We start from the raw sequence: 22228 nt of genomic DNA, 5'->3' as shown, positions 1-22228 counted from the left end.
TTCAAAACAGTTTGCGTGACACAAGTGAATGACAAACAGGAGCCCCACGTAAGTATACGAGATTCTTTCCCTTGGAAAATGGATAAAGAGAGAAAAAAAAAGGAAATTTGCTCAAACAATCCTAAACATAAAATGTACAAACAAAATACAAATAATAAAGAAGGGTATTTGAACACAATGTTGACAATCTGAGAATGTTGAAATACTGGGGGCGAGTGATTGACACTGTCACTAGGTCGACATGCATTGGGTTGACCACTGAAGGGCAACAGGGCTAAGGTCAACACCAGAAATAAGTCAACCTGATTATGGTCAACAGGGTCGGATGGTCAACGCAAACATTAGGGACAATGGAAAGGTTAACAGTCAAAAGCTCGACATGAAGTTTTCATGTTTTTTTTGAGCCGACATGTGCCGACAGATGGTGTGGTAGGTGAATATAATAGCACAAACGCAGAGAGCCATGCGAGGGGATGCGATAAACCTAAACAGTGTCCCTGTTGACAGCGGCGTAGCTACATTTTGGGCGCCCCCCGCCGCCCATTCAAACCCCCCCAATCCCCCGCAGCCTTACCTTTCGCGCTGGTCCCGGCGGCTCCGTTCTTCTGCTGAGGACCACCACAAAATGGCTGCCCCCATACAGCAGACAGTTTCAGAGAACTGTGTGCTAAATGGGGGCGGCCATTTTGTGGTGGTCCTCAGCAGAAGAATGGAGCCGCCGGGACCAGCGAAATAGGTAAGCCTGAGGGGGATTGGGGGGAGGTGTAACTATAGCACCGCAGCCCCCGGCGCCCCCATATGCACAGCGCCCCCCCCCCCGCGGTGGTTGTGGCTGTGGTGCTATAGTTACGCCACTGCCTGTTGACTATGTTGACATCCCAGACAAAAAGTGTGAAAAACTCATGTCAATCCTTTTGACTGTCGACCTTCCCTTCGACTCAATGACCTATACCCAGCGAATAAAATGCTTTTGCACTCCCCATTGAGGCATATTGCCTTTCCCTTAGATGTGGCAAAATGTAAATATTTACCCCGAAGTGGATTCCCATTGTATTTTGTGCTTCTCACACAAAGCAGCTAAACCCATCTAAAGTCGTCTTTCCTGGCATGGCATACTCCATTGCAGTGAGGCCACACCCTTTTTGTTGCGCACATGTTTCAATTAAAACATTTCTTTGCGGTGGGAAGGGAGGCATTGTATTTTTTACTGTTGGCAATGAGAGCCAGACTGTCTAGGAGCAGTCTTACTGGAGGTGATATGACGGCATAACAGTAACAGAGATGCAATATACTACTTATTTCTATCTTAATCTTGGTCTCACTATTAATAACAGCACATTGCTCACATAGATGTGTATAATGTCCCAACAGAATATTCTCTCTCTTCTCCATCTTGCAAAGTTTGAGTTTGATCTATTATGACCCCAGGAAGTTTCATTTACATGCATGACAATATTATTATTTATGAAAGTGTGGTCAGCTGCATTATAATATGGGACATTTGGCAAGCAGTTTGATTCTGTTAATTTCTCAGCGTGTTGTTCACTACTAATCAGCTTCTACACTCGGTCAGGAATTGGCAGATTGATTTCATTTACAAGCTGTTCCAATGCAATCTTATCAAAGTCTGATGGGTTCCATAACTTCACAAGGTATATTAGGGTATTAGGATATATTAGAGCAGTGGTTCCCAACCCTGGTCCTCAAGTACCCCCAACAGTGCATGTTTTGCAGGTCTCCACACAGAATCACAAGTGCTATAATTAGCTCCACCTGTGGATCTTTTCAAATGTGCCTGAATAATGAGTGCACCTGTTGGGTGACCTGGAAAACGTGCACTGTTGGGGGTACTTGAGGACCAGGGTTGGGAACCACTGTATTAGACCATCATTATTAGGGAATGGTATGAGGATCCCCTCGCTTGTGATGCCATTGGTCAGAAGAAAGACAGAGGCATCACGGTGTTCAGGATCCCGACACCTAGTATGTAAGTATACTAACCCTCTCTCCCAACCCTCCCTATCTTCAGCCCAGCCCTAACACCCTGCCTCCCCCCCCTGCAGTCTAACCCTATCACACTTAGTGCCTAACCCAAACCATACCCCACAGCCTAACCTTAACTGTACCCCCTTTATACCTAACCTTATACTCCCTTCTTAGCAGTGCAAGATGAACAATGGGGAGGATGGGGCTTTAACTCAAGGACCCCACATGTAAACAGGTCAATCATCATGGCAGCATGATGATGACCAGCTGCCCAGCAGGCCACATGGTTGGGAAAAATAATCATAAGATATTAATTGTAAAAATGCCCACACAGCACTGACCACACCAATACATCTCTTGTCATACCCACACAGGACTGACCACACCAATACAACACTGGTCACACCCACACAGCACTTACTGACCACACCATTACATCACTGGCTACACCCACCTAGCAATGATATTAGGCACACAACATTGGACACACCCACACAGCCCTGGATACACCCTAATTTAACTGGTCACACCAGTCCAACACTGGTCACATTTATGCCCTTGAACAGGCCCAGGCCCATATACTCCTCAATCCAGCCCTGCTTATTATTACCTCACTCCCCCCCCCCCCCACTGCAGCCTTACCTTCCTCCCTTCCCACATCCTTACCCTAGCTCTCCATCTAGTACCTAAAGCCGCAGCCTAAACCTATTGCTTCCTCTAGTGCCTAAAACCGCAGCCTAACCCTAACCCTCCTTCTGTCCTGGCCATCTCGGTCATGCTCACTTCTTGCCTTCACGCCTCCTTGCCTGCACCTCATGTTACCACCTACTATGGGGGACCCACTAATCTTTTTGATTACTATTGTGGACTACTATGGGGGCTGCTGTGCAGGACTAATAAGAGGCCACATTATTTAAAAAACTATTAAAAAAATCAGTTTGATTTTTATTACTACAGGAGTGCTGCAAAGTGTGCGGAGGAATTTTTTTTTTTAAATTAGGTATTTTTTATTACGTTTTTCAAACATGTAAAGAAAACCATATAAATAAATTCCCGACAGAGACATAATAAGCACATATCACGTAAGAGTAAATAGTTTCCAAGAGTATCCAAAGGAAAGTACATGTGCATAGAAGAGTTGAACAATACTGACTCCCTTTATAATTTATAAACGAGTCGTATTTACCCGAAGGCGCCATCCGGGCAAACATAACAGGAGATATTGGAGTACAGCTACAGGGTGATTATGTATGAGTGATATTATGACCCCATAAGGGAGAAACAAAGCAAAGTATAGCCATCTGTCGAGAACTCTATCCTAAACCCACTAACTCTAAAAAAGAAAACCACCCACAAAAAAGCCCAAAGTAAACCACCCAAATAACCTCCCACCCTGTACAACCCTCCCCCAACTAAGGCGTACCTGGATCCCTCTAACGACCCCTATCCCTTTCCTAGACTATACTAATCTATCCCAACTCCCTCCCTCCCTCCCGTCTATGTCAGATAGAGGATAAATGGAAAAAAACATGGACTGATTAGGGCGGCACGATAGCAATTATATCTAGGATAATCCCGACCTTCCCATTAACATGCGGGTTCAAAGAACAGATAACACTCCAGTTAAATAGTAACAACATAGATTAATATACCAAAATAAGGTAATCAAATTGTGTAGATAGCCCAGTTACAGGAGAGTGCTTGATATATGATGCACAGGACCATAAAGTTAACAGGATATTCATTTGGAAATAACATGAGAGCAATAGCTTAATGGCCCTAATCCAGGCTGAATTACATCTGACTCCACCATTTAAATATACAGATATACTGCCCATAGTGCGAGCGACTCATATTGCGAGACTACATTGCAAAAACCAACTGAATCAAGAGATATATAGAAAGCAAAACATACTGAGGCATTTTGACTTCTGTATGAAAATAATCAAAAGGAAAGGATATGTTATAGGAGTGAGGGGAATCAAGATAACTGTGCATCAAAAGATATTAGTCCGGCCAGTCCTCGGGTCCAGTAAATAAGGGGGATAGGACAATAGGCGACCAGAGTTCCAGGAGATGCTCATCCATCCAGGGGTGTAGAAGCCGTCATAGGTAGTGGATGAAAAAAGAGATTCTTAACTTCATGCCAATAGGAATAAGCGAATTCTGGGATCCCAACACATCTAGCATCAGTGAAAGTGAGGATTTAGGGGAAACAGTGACACCATCGATATTTTCAGTAATGCAGCAAGTATCCTCAGACTTGCACAGGTCCACATGTGTATATACGATGATAGTAGCAAACAGATCCCCCTTAGTATCCTCATCACGTTGCACAGGAGCAGCGCCAGAAGAGAGGATACCATCCTGCATGCCAGCGATCTGGTGGAGCAGTCTATTAGTGGAAGCATAAATGGCATGCAGTAATAATTCAACAGAGAATGAGAGAATGGAAACCAAAGCAGGATACTATAGTTCAGCAGTTGAGGAGGATTCAGCAAAATTGTATTCAAAGGAGCCAGGGAAGATAATCAATCGACCATGTAAAGGACTTAGTGTCAGTACACCATGTATGTAATGGCAGCACCCCCCACACTAGGCTTAGGCACACATTGAGTCCGTGGGTCCCGGCGAGATCAGGTATGTCACTGAGCTCAGTATAGGGTGAGGCAGGGCGACCTAGGTGCCGCAGCCCAGGAGGCAGGCAAGCGAGATGGCGCCGGCCCCTCCGTGCGGCCAAAGCAGCGTGTCCCCAGGAGGACAACTCCTGCTCACTCACCGCTAGGTCCCGAGAGTCACACGGCGCTCCCACCCGCCGACTCACCCGGCCAGAGGCACCAGCGTGGTCCGCACAGATCAGAAGTAGCAGGAGACCCTTTGTCTGCGCGCCGCTCCACGGGGGAGACCACCCAAGATGGCGCCCACACGAGAGCCACGGAGCAGAAGGCGCCACTGCAGGTAGCCAGCCCCGGTCACTACCAGCCCGTCCGAGTGTGCCGATCAGCTCAGGAGGTGCAGGGGGCTCACAAGGGAGGCACAGAGTGGTTCAAGGAGTGCCCGGGTGAGTGCATGCAGGATTGGAAGCAGGATTTTAGCGGAGCTCGTGCACCACCCGACTTCTCACACGGCCGGCCAAGCCACGCCCCTGTGCTGAGGAATTTCACGGGTGTATCAATCTAGGGGTGCTGCCAAGTCTGCTGTAAAAGTCCAGTGGTGGTGTCCTGTGCTGCCATATAAGTCCAGCAGTGCAGCTCTGTGCTGCCAGATAAGCCTGCCATATAAATCCAGCGGTGCTGCCCTATGCTGCCGTATAAGTCCAGCGCTGCTGCCCTGTGCTGCTGTATAAGTCTGCCGTATAAGCCCAGTGGTGCTGCCCTGTTCTGCCTTTTAAGCCCAGCGGTGCTGCCCAGTTCTACCGTATAAGTCTGCTGTATAATCCTAGCACTGCTGCTCTCTGCTGCCATCTAAGTCTGCATGTATGTCTGCTGTGCTGAACTGTGCTGCCGTATAAGTGTGACATACAGTATAAGTCTAGTAGTGGTGTTCCTCCGCCCTATTATTTGTTTATTAACAGTTTCTTATATTCCGTTGCTCTTTACAATAGGAGACAGTGATTAAACAAACTGGGTATTTACAGACAGTCAGAGGGCCCTGTTTGCAAGCTTACAATCTATAAGGAAATAGGAATTGAGACACAAGGATAGATATTCTTTATTGCATTAATACAAAGGTTCCTGGTGTGCTGTATGATACGGTGACCCAGCAGTTTGGCCTGGGGTCAGGAGGATGGAAAATGTGAAACAGAGATTGGATATGTGTGGCCTGTACAGTGGGGATGTGATTGCATTGGAAAAGTATATGAAGGTTAAGTGGCTTGATCTGGAATTTGATAAGCTGCTTGAAGAGGTGAGTTTTCAGGGAACGCTTGTAGGTTTGGAGACTGGGGGAGAGTCTTATTGTGCTTGGGAGAGCATTCCACAGAGTGGGTGCAGCCCGAAGAAAGTCCTGCAATCAGGAATGTGAGGGAGTAATGGGTGTGTCCAGGGGTGCTGCTGCCTGTTTGCTGGGCTGTGTAAAAAAACATGGTTAGATGGTGAAGCCTGGAGTACAATCTGGGCACATGTGGGATAAGGGGGGACTGTCAAGTAAGGATGCCGTCCGTAATCCTGGAGCAAGACTAAAGGCGTAAACACAGGCCAAGACCTTAGTATTTCCTTGCCACTTCATGTAATTGGCAGCTTGTTTTGTCTTACCTGTCCTCTTCCTCTTGCCACTTCTCACAATGTGAAAAGGAATCAAATATGGAAGTGGTATGTTAGTAGCTAGCTATGATTAAGAGAACATGGTGAGCTTTTTCCAGTCGTTGAAATTATGTCGATGAAATGGTTTAGAAGGGCCCAATGATAATTCCATCTTGCACCTCCTTTCTTTGAATGATGTGCTCTTTGGAGCATTGTCAGCTTGTTTTGTAGCGGCCCAAACAAACCAACAATGGGGCAGATGTATTAAGCTTTAACAAGAGATACATGCAAGGGTGATAAGGAGAGATAAACGTCCATCTAATCAGCTCCTTACTGACTTTTTTCAAACACAGCCTGTAACATGTCAGTTGGCAGGTGATTGGCTGGGCATTTACCTCTCCTTATCACCCTTGCATTTATCTCTTTTTAAAGCTTAATACATCTGCCCCAATGCTACAATGCTGTGACCTGATCTCACACCTGCCCCATCATACTCAGAAAATATCTTCATCAACTCAGTCTACTCTGAGCATCCATTTTTCTTGCACAGCTTCTCCTCATCTTTGCCAGCTCCTACTATGATGCAGTGACATTATCTCACACCTGCCTGTATTATACTTGAGGACGTCTTTGTCAGCTAGGCTACAAGCATCCAATTTTCCCATTCAGCTTCTCCTCATTGTCTTTGCCAGATCCTACAAAGATGCTGTGATCTAATCTCACACCTGCCCACAAATCTTACTCCAGTACAGTATGTCTTCATCAGCTTACTATGAGCATCCATTTTTCTTCCTTATCTCCTCCTCCTCGACTGCCAGCTCCAACAAAGACGCAGTCAACACTATCATCTGCCTAGCATCTGCAATCTCCACCACTGACATTTTTTCAGAAGGACAATTCTATCTTGCGCCTCCTTTCTTTGCATAATTTGCTCTTTGGAACCATGGCAACTTGTTTTGTGGGAGCCCAAACAAAGCAATCATTTCAGCCACAGTCGTGTCTCTGAAACAATTGGTTTGTTAAAGTGTGCTTGTCCTGTTTATACAATATAAGGTTGGGAGGGATGTGCTATTTTGGCTTAGTTTTTAAAACTACTGTAACATCCTGTCTGCCACTGCAGTGCCACTCCTAGATGTGCCATGTGTTTGTGCCACCCAGCTGTGTGGCTTAGTCATCCAGCTACCTTGGTGCAACCTTGGCCTAGAAACAATATTGAGAGCTGTTATGTGTTCAAAATAGACTGGAAATGAATGTTATTGAGGTTAATAATACTGTAGAAACAAAACAAAAAAAACTAATTATGTACTTTTAGCAGTTTTATGATTAAAATCCCAGACATTTTGGGGCCATATTGTGGGATCCCGCTGATTCCGATCCCGGGATTGGTCACCCTAGCTCTATGTCCGTAACACTTTCTGCCCCTAGCATCTCTAGTTCAGCAGATGTTTTAGGACAGAAGACCACATTCTCTTTTAAAAATCCCTTATCGGGAAAAAGTTTCCTTGTATCAATTGTTTAAATATTTACAATTGCATGATGTGGCTACAATGTCATTGCTAAATACATCTCAAAAGCCAGAGGCATTGGTTAAAATCCAATAGATTTTTTTATTTACAGTATTTATTAATATACCCAGAAACATATGCCTAAGCTGAATAGATTCCCACAATTGAATCTGATTTAAATTATATTGTGTTTTCAGCTTTGTAAAGGTAACGAATATAATCTTTTAATGGATAAATGCTTAAAAAAGTGACAGCTGGCAACAGAGCAGAGACCCATCAATATGACATGTTTAAATGATTCTGACTTGTTCATGGATCTAAATAAATAATATATATATATCTATATATATATATATATATATATATATATATATATATATATATAGATATAGATATAGATATAGATATATATATATATATAGAGAGAGAGAGAGAGAAACCAGGTAGGTGTTAAATCTCGCTAAACAATGTCCAGCTGAATAAAACTCAATCTCTACAGCAATAGAGAGGGTAAAGTCACCAAAGTCCAAAACAAAACAGGACTGCAGCTCCCTTTCACGATAATACCATCCAGGTTCAGGATGTGGAGATCTGGGAACAACAAGATTGAAAGGTGCGCTCCATGGGGCAGATGCAATGTTTTAATATGGAGACATACAAATAAACTCCACACGGAATTTTAAAAACAAATGCTCGTACCATGTACGAGCACGCTGTGGGCTGGATACCACATGAGATATAATAAATACCACTGGCAGAGCTGCTCCCCGAATGGACCTGGAGGCCAAAGAATCCACAGGAACAAGGACGCTGGATTGTGCCGGATGATCAAGGGAGACCGGAGCCGCAGGCACACAGCGAGGAGAGACGCCGGGGTGTCAATGGAGTGCGGGTGTCACAGGCCACGCCCTAACGCATTTCGTCAGAGACTTCGTCAGAGGGCGTGGCTCTGTGAGCACCCGGGATGTTTAAAAAGAACAATTCCTCCAATCGGGAATGGTCTTAGATTTGCATAAACACAAGAAATTTCTGAGAGATAAGTCTGATTATGAGCAGGATCTAGTACGTAATTGGTCCCAAAATGTAAATAAAAATAAAAAGAGAAACAAAAATCGTGTTCCAAACACTCCAGGTTTTGATGACAGAAATCATTCCAGTAATTTAAACCAACATCAACAGGGTTTTCAGCCAAATCATGAATATCATTCAAATAACAGAAATGATAGGGGGAGATGGACTGAGGTACGTCCTTAATTTAGAAAAAATAATGTAAGAGATCCCAAAAGATTCTGGGACCGTCCTGTATATGATGAACCCCGTGGCTTTGTCCACAATAACCGTTTTGAGTGATTACGGGGTAGAAATGAAAATGGGGAAAGCAGTAATTTTTTAGATCAGGCTCCCCATCTGAAACATCAGATACACAAAACCCCGGTAAGAACCCCAACAAGTCAAAAAAGATGACTAGGGGAGGGAGGGGATCAGGAATTACCCGCAAGAGCATCCAAAATCAGAATGATCTAATTAACTCCCCGAAAAATATCACAATTGATCTTGAAGCTAATGGTATTTATAATCTGTCAAAAAAGTATTGTCTCCATTTGAAAAATCTTTGTTAGCAAAGGGTTTATCTTTTGCACCTACGTATATCCCAAACAATTTAGATTTACAGGTTGATCTCAACCTGTTTGTAAGAAAATTTACTTTAAAACGTAATTTTCTTAAAAAGGACAACTGGTGGCGTTCAAAGAGAACCTGTGTTAGAAAATATGGATTATTCCGGTTTAAAATTCAGCAGCCTACGTCAGGCAGTGGCAGAATGGAAAAAGTGTCCAGCAATTTTGTGGGCCACCACAAGCATCTCCTGCACGCTACTGTCACTTTTTAGGCTGTCTTCCGACGGTTGTGTGATGCAGGGTGAGGGCAGCAGCAGTGGGCTCCTGGAAAAACAGGGCATGTTCTGGAAATTGCCCATGTGTAATGCCTGCACAATGTTACTGGCGTTGTCCGACACCACAAATCCCCAGGAGAGTTTAAGGGGGGTAAGCCTCTGTGAGATGATTTCCCTCAGTTTCTCTAAGAGGTTGTCGGAGTTGTGCCTCTTCCTGAAACCGGTGAAACACAGCGTAGCCTGCCTTGGAAGAAGCTGCCATGCAGGAGATGCAGCCACATATTTCAGGGCACTGAGGACTCTTTTTCTGACGTCCCTGTACATCCTGGGTATTGCCTGCCTAGTGAAGTGGAATCTAGACGGGATTTGGTACCGGAGACACAATACCTCCATCAACCGTCTAAATCCCACTCCACTGATGGCGGACACTGGACACACGTCTAAAACCAACATAACTGACAAGGCCACAGTTTTCCGCTTTGCCCAAGGATTACTGTTGTCGTATTTCATCCTCATGGCAAACGACTATTGGACGGTCAATTGCTTAGTGAAAGATGTAGCGCTCTTATGACTTCCCCTCCGGGATGATGACCGACTCCCAGCAGCAACAGCAGCAGCGGCAGTAGTAGGATCCTCCGGAGAAATCCCGGATAAAAGAGGAGTGAGTCATGCTGGTGACATGGCCTGCAGGACTCCCCCCGATCTGGATCGAGGAGGAAATTGACGAGGAGGGAGTTGGTGGTGTGCTTTTCAGGCACGTGGCTACAACAGGAGGACCAAGGGATTTAGGTGTCCCTGGACTGCTAGCCACAGTTCCTGAACTAAACACTGGGTTATGAAGGGTCTTCACGTGACTTATAAGGGAGGATATCCCTAGGTGGGCAAGATCCTTACCCCTGCTTATTAGAGCTTTACATAAGCTACATATGGCAATACATTTGTTGTCCGAATTTGGATTAAAAAAAATCCAGACCGTAGAGGGGGATTTATTGGTCCTCTACCCAGGCATGATGATGGGCTTTTTCATCCCATGGACAACAACTGCTTCCCCCTGGTGCCTCATTTAAGCAAACCACCTCAGCATCCTCCTCGTCAATTTTCTCCTCAGTGCCAGCTACATCAATATCCTCCTCTCGGTCTACAACATTGACACCGTCATTATCTAAATCAGAAACTCCGCTGTGGGTGATCCTTCCAAGATATGCAGAGGGAGTGCTGAAAATGGTGGAAGTAGCCACCTCTTCCTGTACAGCTATGGGAAGATCAGGAACCACCCACACCCTTGGACTCTCCTTGGGGGTTTGTGATAACATGTCTTCTTTAGTAGGCAGAGATGTTTGCTGTGTTTTTGATGACAGTTAAAATCTCTTCAAATTTCTGAAGGGAGGAGTAGGAGGGCTTGCATGGTCGTGTGCAGTGTTCCCTCTAAGCTGTGCGCGCGCGCGCGCGCACACAACGCGACGAGCATGCGCACAGACATAACAACAGAGAGCACAAAGCAGCAGTGGCCCCTTTTTGCAGTTGTGGACTCAATTAATGTGTGTTTCACCCATTAACTACATTATGTGCTGTGTTTTGAATGTTTAAATGTTTAATATAATTTTGAAGTAAAGTTAACACAAATGCTGAACGTCATTTTCCAGTTATATATAAGTGATGCACAAAATGTAAATTTCCTTCCAAAGTTGCACAACCAAAATCTTTTGCCGCACACAGCCTTCGTAAAATCAGAGGGAACATTGGTCGTGTGTAGTTGAACCACCAGTCATGAATACTGGCCAGGGCCTTAACCGTTCCTTGCCACTCCATGTCGTAAATGGCACATTGCCAATTTTACGTTTCTCCTCCAATGATTTGAATTTTTTTTTTTTGGTCCTCCTTTTACTCAACTTTGGCTTTTTGGATTTTACATGCCCTGTACTTTGACACTGGATATCGGCCTTGTTAGACAACGTTGATGGCATATCATTGTCTACAGTATGTCATCATTAATACTTGCATTTGCAGCAGATTCAGAAGTAAGAGGAAGTGGCCCTTCATCTATCCATATATGATTCTCCATATTTTGAATCTCTGTTATTTTTGTACAGTTATGCAATATATTAAACCACAGGAGAGCACCACTGGAAAGCAAGTATATATGGCAGTAGATGCACCAATAGAGAGGTATTATTTATACGGCAGTATATGCACCACCAGAGAGATATTAAATATACGGCAGTATAATTAATTAGGCACCACCAGAGAGATATTATATATACGGCAGTAAATTAATTAGGCACCAGCAGAGAGATATTATATATACGACAGTATAATTAATATGCACCAGCAGAGATATTATTTTATTTAGTAGATGCACCAGTACACTGTTAATTTATAATTATATATTATATATATTGTCAGACTGAGTAGATGCATCAGCAGAGAATATGTTTACTAGTTATATAAGGCTGTAAAAAATACACAGTACTTGTGTAGTTTCACGGCGCCAGCATGGCGCCGTGCTACTTCCGGGTGTACACTCGCCACGAAATATGTCCAAAAAAGTAACTTAACTCCATGCCGACATGGATAGTTCATACCTCCATTATCCATGTTGGCATGGAGTTGATTTTAAATAGCGTGGCGAGCGTAGCGAGCCACCGAGCCCGCAGCGCGGCGCCGTGAAACTACACAAGTACCAAATACACCAGCAGAGATGTATTATACAGCAGATGCTCAAGCAGACTAGTATGCAAGTAGTTACTAAGTTTAACAACTGTGCACTCTGCACAGTCATATACACATGTCTGATTGAAGTGGCCAGGTAGAGGTACTACTGACTGACTGGGGTGGCAGCCAGCCATTGGCAGTGCAGAGCACACACCACCAGAGAGCAGAGCTGACAGTGGCACTAGTAGGCACTGGCAGTCGTCCCAGCGGCAAAAAAAACATAAAGCTCCGCACATAGGCGAATCTAGAATTATGTTAATGGGTGGTCCCAGACCCAGACATAATAGCAGGGAGACCTTTGCGCGGCGTAGCCGCGCGGCAAAAAGGGGGCATGGCCTCATGGGAAGGGGGCATGGCATTACAAAAAGGGGTGTGGTATTACACTTTAGACCATACACAGTAATGCCCATTACACATTTTAGCAAACTCCCTAATACCCATTACACATAAAGCCACATACCATAATGCCCATTACACATTGTGCCACACATCATGATGCCCATTAAATACTATATAACAAACCGTAATGCCCATTACATATTTGCCACATAAGTGCTGCTTACCTACGTGCTCATTGCTAGGGGGTTCTTGCTTGATGGCACCATAGTACCCATTACACATGATGCCGCACACCATAGTACCCATTACACATGATGCCGCACACCATAGTACCCATTACACATGATGCCGCACACCATAGTACCCATTACACATGATGCCGCACACCATAGTACCCATTACACATGATGCCGCACACCATAGTACCCATTACACATGATGCCGCACACCATAGTACCCATTACACATGATGCCGCACACCATAGTACCCATTACACATGATGCCGCACACCAAAGTACCCATTACACATGATGCCGCACACCATAGTACCCATTACACATGATGCCGCACACCATAGTACCGATTACACATGATGCCGCACACCATAGTACCCATTACACATGATGCCGCACACCATAGTACCCATTACACATGATGCTGCGCACCATGATGCTGCACACATAATGTCCCTTACACATGATGCTGCACACATAATGCCGCTTACACATGATGCTGCACACCGTAATGCCCCTTACACATTAAGCCACACATTATGCGTAATGCCCCTACATACCGCCACTTGTCCCTTAAGCAATGCCCCCAAAAGTGCCAATTACTGTAAATTTTTATATGAGCCTTCGCTGCTGCTGCAGGGAGAGATGGAGAGCAGTGCAGCTGCTTCTATGGGGAGAGGAGCAGAGCGCAGCACAGAGCACGCTCCCACTCCCCTCCTGGTTTCCCCTCTAGCCGAGTGGACATTTGAAATATTGTGCGCACTGTTGTTGTGCATGACGTCGGGGGACATGCCGGGCGCCGGCACCACATGATTAAATAATACCCCTTTCACAACAGAAAATGCAGGGATTTACCCGGGAATATGGTCCCAGGATCATGCAGGGACATTCCCAGGCTGACCCCTTATACACCAACCTAGTCCCTGCATTTTCTGGGGTGAGGGGGAGAGACAACCACTCCCCTCTCCCTACCCCCTATTAACCAACCAGCTATATCTTCAGAACCAACTGACCCATTTACATGAGGCCAGTATCATATTGAAGAACTTTTGAGATGGCTTCGAATGATTTTGGTCCAGTGAAACTGGGCTGTTTGGTTCCAGAGAAATCTGCCCTCAAACATAAACAGTCATGAAATTACATTTAAGAAATGAAAAAAAAAAAATGGTTTAACCTCAATATCCCTGGAACCAATTAACCCATATGGATCCAGCCTGGTATCAGATTGAAAGCCCAGCGATTTGGGTTCGACTGAGATCAACCTCGAGCTTCAGTGATGCTGAAGGGGGAACTGGCAGCGGTTGAACTGGGTGGGGGTCGGAATTAGCGGGTCCCATGTTATCCTATAGGGAAAATGTTACAGCTTTGCCTGTCCGTATCTCCGGTTCCCATGGGGCTAGAGACACAGGGGTGGGCTCATTGGAAAGCCCCGTCCCTCAGCTACAAAATGGGCTAATGGGTGGTCCTGTGCACCCCCGGACCACCCCCTAGATTCGCCTATGGCTCCGCACACAGACAATCCTACTCTTTCTAAGCAGCTCAAATCACGAGTGACAAATGGCGCCAGATGTTCGCTATTTATATAGCGGTCCAGATCTCGCAAGAATCTGGCAATGGCGTTTTGCCCGTGCGCCCTGGTCCAAGTCAGACGGGAAGCTCCAAGTGCCGCTCGAATCTGGGCTTGGATTGATGACGTTCGTGCGGGCTCGGATCTGGGAAATCCAAACCTGCACATCTCTAATACATACATATATATATATATATATATATATATATATATATATATATATATATATATATATATATATATATATATATATATAGATGCGGCAATAGTGGCACTCCTAGGGACTTCATAAATAATTGGACACAAACGCAGATTACTCCAACGTTTTGGATTTTACTCCGTTGTCAAGGATCTATTACGGAGTAAAATCCGAAACATTGGAGTAATCTGCGTTTGTGTCCAATTATTTATGAAGTCCCTAGGTGTGCCACTATTGCCGTATCTATCTATCTCTTGAGTGCAGCACCCGGGCAGTTGGTATCCAGAAACACGGAGTGCCGGTATCCCGCCGTATATATATATATATATATATATATATATATATATATATATATATATACATATATATATATATATATATATAAATATATATTTCTTCTTAAATTTTTACAGCAGCAATTAGTACTCTGATCACTTGGTTGAGGGGTTCTATTGATCACTTTATGCGATGAGAAAGGCCTTGTGGTACAGTATGTCTCTCTGGAGATCTGCAGATGAGAATTATTAAACAGCTATTGGACAAAATAGTTTCACATATATACATAGTTATTCAGCAAGGTCATTGTTTTGGTACAGCAGCTACTCCGCTCTGACAACACGAAGTTCGAAGGTTCAGGTGTCATTTAGTAGGGTGTGTAATGCAGATGTACAATAAGGTCGCAGAGCAGTGATCAGGATGTTGCTCCGCACGAGTGGGGCGATCGCCTTTTCACTTTCACGTTAAGTGCAGTGAAGCCCTGGTTAATTTTATTTGGCCAGGGCCGGCGCTAGCCACTCAGCAGCTCCAGCTGCTGGAGGCTGTGCAGGGAAGAGGTGTACATGGGACTGAGCACACCGCGCGCGCGCGGGGGGGATGACAAGTGAACAGGCTGCGCTTCCGGGAACACGGACTCCGCACCCAAGCAGGAAGAAGAAGCTGGGCAGGCCGGGGAAAGGGGAGCTATGGGGGGGGGGGTATTGTGAGGGGGAAACTTAGAAAGGATCAGCGGTGCTGGTGGTCAGAGCTAAGAGGTAGGAGGAGGAGAAGACCCCCGGCTGCAGTGACTGTGAGCTGGCCGCCAGCGTCTCAGGTAGGAGCTGCTCCAGCCAAGGTTGTGGTTACCTGGGGATATATAATAGAGTATGTCACACTGCCATAGACTTTCTGGGGTCTAGCTCCAACATTGCACTGTAGAACCCAGTTAGAATGCATGAAATAATTAATAATTACAAAACATATTTAGCAGGCAGCCCACATAGAACAGCAGTTATGGATGTGCAACTGCATGTAACTGTGGGCGTTATATATATTAATATATACTGTATACATATAAGCAGCGCTACTACTGTCGGTAAGTGTGGGTGTTATGTATAAGCTGCACTACTACTGTGGGTGTATGCAGAAGTACTCAGGGCATTACATGTATAATAATGTGTGTCATAATGTCATATGGTCATTATGGTGTGCAGTATATTGTGTTAGGGGCATCATGATGTAATGCATAATATATAATGGGAATTACTGTGGGTTGAATAATGTGTAATAGGCATTACAGTGTGTAGCATTATGTGTTATGGGCATTACAGTGTTATTGGTACTTTTATATGGCCACGCCCCTTCCCCATAAAGCCACACTCCTACATTCTTGCCGTGCGCCTTAGGCGAGCACTCTACCAGTTTTCACTGTAGTGGTGGGGCAGTCACCAATTGCCACAGGGCACCATAATGACTAGTTACAGCACTGGTGCTGTGAAATGTGAATAAGATTGTGCTACTGTGTGGTGTCATTTGGAATGGGGTACTATTATGTGGCCATGCGCTGTCCCTTTGTGAAGTGTGAGAGGGCGCAAATTTATAGTTTGCAGGAGGGCGCCGAACACCCTAGCACCGGCCCTGTATTTGGCACTAAATTCAGTCGATATATTGAATGGGTGCTAGGTGGTGAACACTTGTGGGATGTAATGAGGAGGGAAGGTGGTACTGGGTGGCCTCCCAACAGTCACAATTCCAACCGTCACTACAACATCAACGGTGCTGCCTGGTGACACTAATGAGCAGCAGGGAAATAGTGAGACTCAGCATAGACTGTGGACATTGTAGACTATGGACATTGTAGACTATGGGTAGAGGATGTAGGGAGGGGGGGGTGGTGGCTGTGGTGGACACTGGCCCAGAGCAAGGGAACGCCCTGCGTTTTATGGACATCCCCATGAAAATGCTGGGCACACAGACATGCCGATGCCTGCTTGGGCAGGGCGTTTGACGTCAGCACCCACCCCCTCTTTGGCGGACTCCGACGGAAATGAAGGACAGTTTAGACTGACTTATTACTTATTACAGAAGGGAAAAGAAAGTATTTGATTGTCAGTGACCATTAAACGATTTCTCTCCCCTTCAGCTCCATGCGAGGGGATGTTTTCGCATGCATCCCTTGCATGATACCGATGTGATTCATCGAGGGTGGGGCGGTCATTCAGACGAGCAGTGGGTGACGTTAATGGGCATTGCTTAGTGAGCATTGATGAATCAGGCCATAAAACTTGTCACTGTAATCCTACTACTTCCTCAGAGGCACGGTTCTCTGTAATGGGGCAGTTTCCCCGAAGGATCCCTCAACAGTAACTGTAGCTTACACTTGCAGCAAGCACGTATGGACAGTGGGAAAGTTGGTTGTGGATCCAGAAGTAAAGGGGTAGCAAAAGATGTAACTTTGCCATGTTCTCTATGCAGGGACAGGCTCAAATTGGATGAAGTATAAAAAATGAGTCGAGACTTTGTTTTCTTACATTCTAATAATGTTCCACGAAACCTTGTTTAGATACCTGGTGGTTCTACAAATAAGTTGTTATACACAACTACATTGTAGTCAGTATACATTATACAGTGGAAGCCATTTTTACCTGAAACTTGGCATACGTAACACTCCATACCAGCCATAGGCAAATGCAGGGGGGTTTCTGGTTGCCTGGAAAGCCTCCTTCTCTTTGAAAGTGCCTTCAATTATTACAATAGCACTGTTATATAATATGATCAATAGAGCTGCCACCACATCATGCAGTGTAAGGGACAGAGCAGAGCTGCTGCACATGCCCAGTGTACCAGCTTCTTCTACCACATTTATTGTATGTGTGGATCTGAGCCCTCAAACATCTCAATGGACCAGAGAGTAGCTGCAAGAAGGAAGAGACAGGAGCCTTACCATGAAGTGGGAGATTGTGAGCTTAGAAAGTGCAGTACTGGTTCTATTATGTTTGTGTATTTAGTTATTATTAGAGATGTGCGGCGGCCACTTTTTCGGGTTTTGGTTTTGGATCTGGATCTCCCTTTTTGTTTTGGATCTGGATTGGTATTGGCAAAACCACCCTTGCGGGTTTTGGTTTTGGATCTGGATTTTTATGAAAAAATGCTAAAAATGGCTAAAATAACAGAATTTGGGCCTGTTTTTGCCCCTAAAGTATTATTAACCTCAATAACATTAGTTTCCGCTCATTTATAGTCAATTTTGATCACTTCACAGCTCACAAAATTGTTTTCATTTACTGTAGTTGGGCCAAAAGGTTATACCGAGGTAGCTGGATGACTGAGCTAAGCGACAGCAGTGGGCATCACATACATGTGGACCTTACACTTCCAACCTGGCACATCTTGGAAGCAGAGCGGCACTGCACGGGCAGACAAGGTGGCAGTTTAATAAATTACCCCCAAAAAAGATAAATGCTCCAAAGAGCAAAAAATACAAAGAGGTATCGGCCTTGTCATGACTGGTGGTAGCAGCTTCAGCACTTCTATCAGGTTGCTGATCTCCCACTATTTCCTTCTCAATCATCCTCCAAAAATGTGTTTTTATTTTATTTATTACTTTTATTTATTTTTCTTACTTTACACTGGACACAGCCTGTCACACTGGACACAACCCCTGGACACTGCCCCTGGACACAGCCCGTCAGCCTGGACACAGCCCCTGGACACCGCCCCTGGACACAGCTCCTGTACACTGGACACAACCGTCACACTGGACACTGCCCCTGGACACTGGACACAGCCCGTCACCCTGGACACAGCCCCTGGACAATGGACACAGCCTCTGGACACCGCCCCTGGACACAGCTCCTGTACACTGGACACAGCCGTCCCACTGGACACTGCCCCTGGACACTGGACACAGCCCGTCACCCTGGGCACAGCCCCTGGACAATGGACACAGCCTCTGTACACAGCTCCTGTACACTGGACACAGCCGTCACACTGGACACTGCCCCTGGACACTGGACACAGCCCGTCACCCTGGACACAGCCCCTGGACAATGGACACAGCCTCTGGACACAGCTCCTGTACACTGGACACAGCCGTCACACTGGGCACTGCCCCTGGACACTGGACACAGCCCGCCACCCTGGACACAGCCTCTGGACACCACCCCTGGACACAGCTCCTGTACACTGGACACAGCCGTCACACTGGACACTAGATATAGCACGTCACACTAGACACTGGATATAGGCCGTCACACTGGACACTAGATATATGCCGTCACACTGGACACTAGATATATGCCGTCACACTGGACACTGGATATAGGCCGTCACACTGGACACTGTATATAGTCCGTCACACTGGACACTGGATATAGTCCGTCACACTGGACACTGAATATAGTCCGTCACACTGGACACTAGATATACAGTTTGCCGTCACACTGGACACAACCAGTTACACTGGACACTGGATACAGCCCGTCACCCTGGACACAGTCCCTGGACAATGGACACAGCCCCTGGACAATGGACACAGCCCCTGGACACTGGACACAGCCCCTGGACAGTGGACACAGCCCCTGGATAGTGGACACAGCCCCTGTACACTGGACACAGCCCCTGTACACTGGACACAGCCCCTGACACACTGGATACAGCCCCTTGTATTATGGACACTGCAGCCCCTGTACACTGAGTGTACAGTCAGCAGCACTGCAGCCCCTGCGTGTGAGCACTGCAGCACCTAGTTTACAACAAAATAAAAAATCACACTAAATAAATCACAGCACAGGGCACGGAGCATGGTGCACGGAGCAAAGAGCAGAGAGGACGGAGCACAGATCCCAACCACCCTCTTCCCTCTCCTATAATGGAGTGAAGATGGCGGGCGCGTGTGGGTCTCATATAGAATCCAGATCCCGCGAGAATCCGTGTTTTGCCTCGTTTTCGGTCCGGAATTTAGGCGGGAACTCCCGAGCCGGCTCGGATCCTGACTCGGAACACCATATTCGGATCTGACGGATCCCGGAGATCCGGACCCACTCATCTCTAGTTATTATGACATGTTTAACCTTATCCTGACCACTTATCTTATTAAATGTTTGAAACAGCCTCTACTATAGACCATCTGTACTATTAATTCTGTATTCCATACAGTATCAAGTGTATAAAGAGACCAATTTTCAAGGCTGTTACCGCTTCTCCAGACTCCTGCACTTACTCCAATGTGCTGCACAGTGGGAGATTTACATTTGAAACAACCCCCCCCCTCTAAAAATCCTGAATTTGCCGCTGTCAGCTGCGTGGTGTTTTTAGTGACCTGATTTACGCGTAAGATAAATGTTTTTCCCACACTTGAAGGGTCCAGATGCCCTAATGGGTTTCCAATTTGTAAGATTCATGCCTTCTATCTCACAAGTTTGAATTTCTTTAAGTGTTTTTTTTTTATTAATATTGTTATTGAACAATTCAAATCCAAGACAATACAGACAATGCAAAAATAGTAAACACAAACAGATGCACATCATACTTGTGTTCCAGAGAATAATAAGAACACAGACGGTAATACACAATCCTGTGGAGAAGCACAACCAGTGAATAATTCCAGAGGGACTTGAGTAGAGTTATACCCTAACAATAAATGAAGAAAGACTGAAAAAAGTCAAGAAACAATTGAAAGAAAGAGATGAGAAAAAGTAGATTTCCTGTTAAGTCAAAAAAGGTGTAATTGATGGATGAAAATATCTTTTTAGTGGAGGGAGAGTGGAGGTTGACCAAAAATGGTAAGGAGGAAATTTAAGGCCTCCCATGACTCTCCAAAGCTAATGCCATTCAAGGAATGACAGGCTTTTATTATGGACCAGGATGGGTCTAAGAGCTTTCTCAATAAATACCACTCAGTGGATAAGAAGACCATCAGTGATTTTCCTGTGTGTCTGGAGTGAAACAATTGCCTCATAGAAATAAAGAGAGGACGATGAGAACTCTGCAAAATAAACAGAGGTGTCTTATTTAAACCAGGAGGTGCATTTCAGCACATTACCAGTTCAACTTTCTCAGTCCCCTGGCTGCTGGTTCAGTACCTGTTTCAGTATTGCTTTTCATCATAGCGTCCCAGTGTGTTTCAGAAAACCTGCTTTTCCAAATTCCAAATGTACCTTGTTTAGTATCAACCACATCCTGCTGTAGCACTGATTATTATGAGCTCTCAGATACCATTTTAGAATTTATGGGGGAAATTTACTAAAGGAAATTTGTAAAAAATAGGTGTATTTGTATCCAGAAATACACTTATTTTTGACATTTACTATCCCGAAAATACGTCAATTCGTATTCGTATTAATGTGCTATCAATACGAATACGAATTGCCGTATTTTCGGGATAGTAAATGTCAAAAATAAGTGTATTTCTGGATACAAATACACCTATTTTTTACAAATTTCCTTTAGTAAATTTCCCCCTATGTGTCTATTCATTTTAGTACTGTCTAAAAAACAATATATTATCTTCTATTCACAAACCAAAAGCAACAAGGCTGCCCACAGTGGAGATGATATATGCTGTATGGAGCAAACCACGTTGCAATACATACTTACTAACTCTACCGACACGGCCAAGAGTCTTCCCGGCCATCTGAAAGCATAGGCAAGTCTCACATAGCCACCTATTAGGCAGTAAAGGTGGCCAATGACATGATTCACGTATGCTGATATGACGTGAATAAAAACGAGGAAGAAGTATGAAAGTAAGGGGATCGGTACCCATGGTGGAGTGGTTGACTTTTCCACATACGCAGTATCAGGGACCCACCAGCTTGTCCTGCACTTAATATTTCTTTAATTTTATACATATTTAAACAAAAATGAGAATACTGATTAGTATTATAATCAGTGGACCAAGTGGGGTATGGGAAATGTAATAGAATAGCCGAGGATTTTGGGGTATAACTAGAACCATAGAAACCATCTAGTGTAGACCCAGCCATACACAAATGCATGCACTGTTTTTTTAATGATATCTTCTATACAGCAGTATACACTAGCATACCTTTGCAGTGGGGGCGCGGCAGCCTTTGGGAGTCCCTCTGTCACTCGCTGCTCTGCCTAGAAGAGCAGCAGTAAATAAATATCTGCGTGGCGCTATTTAGAATCAGAATCAGCTTTATTGGCCAGGTATACTTGCATATACTAGGAATTAGATTTGGATTGCTGTGCAGTTAAACAGTGACAGTAGATACAGTATATATATATATATATATATATAAATTGTAAAGAAGGCGGCACTCATCAGACTTGATT

This window comes from Crinia signifera, chromosome 8, assembly GCF_055691185.1.
Source record: "Crinia signifera chromosome 8, ASM5569118v1, whole genome shotgun sequence".
NCBI lineage: Eukaryota > Metazoa > Chordata > Amphibia > Anura > Myobatrachidae > Crinia > Crinia signifera.
This window is presented reverse-complemented; position numbering follows the sequence as displayed.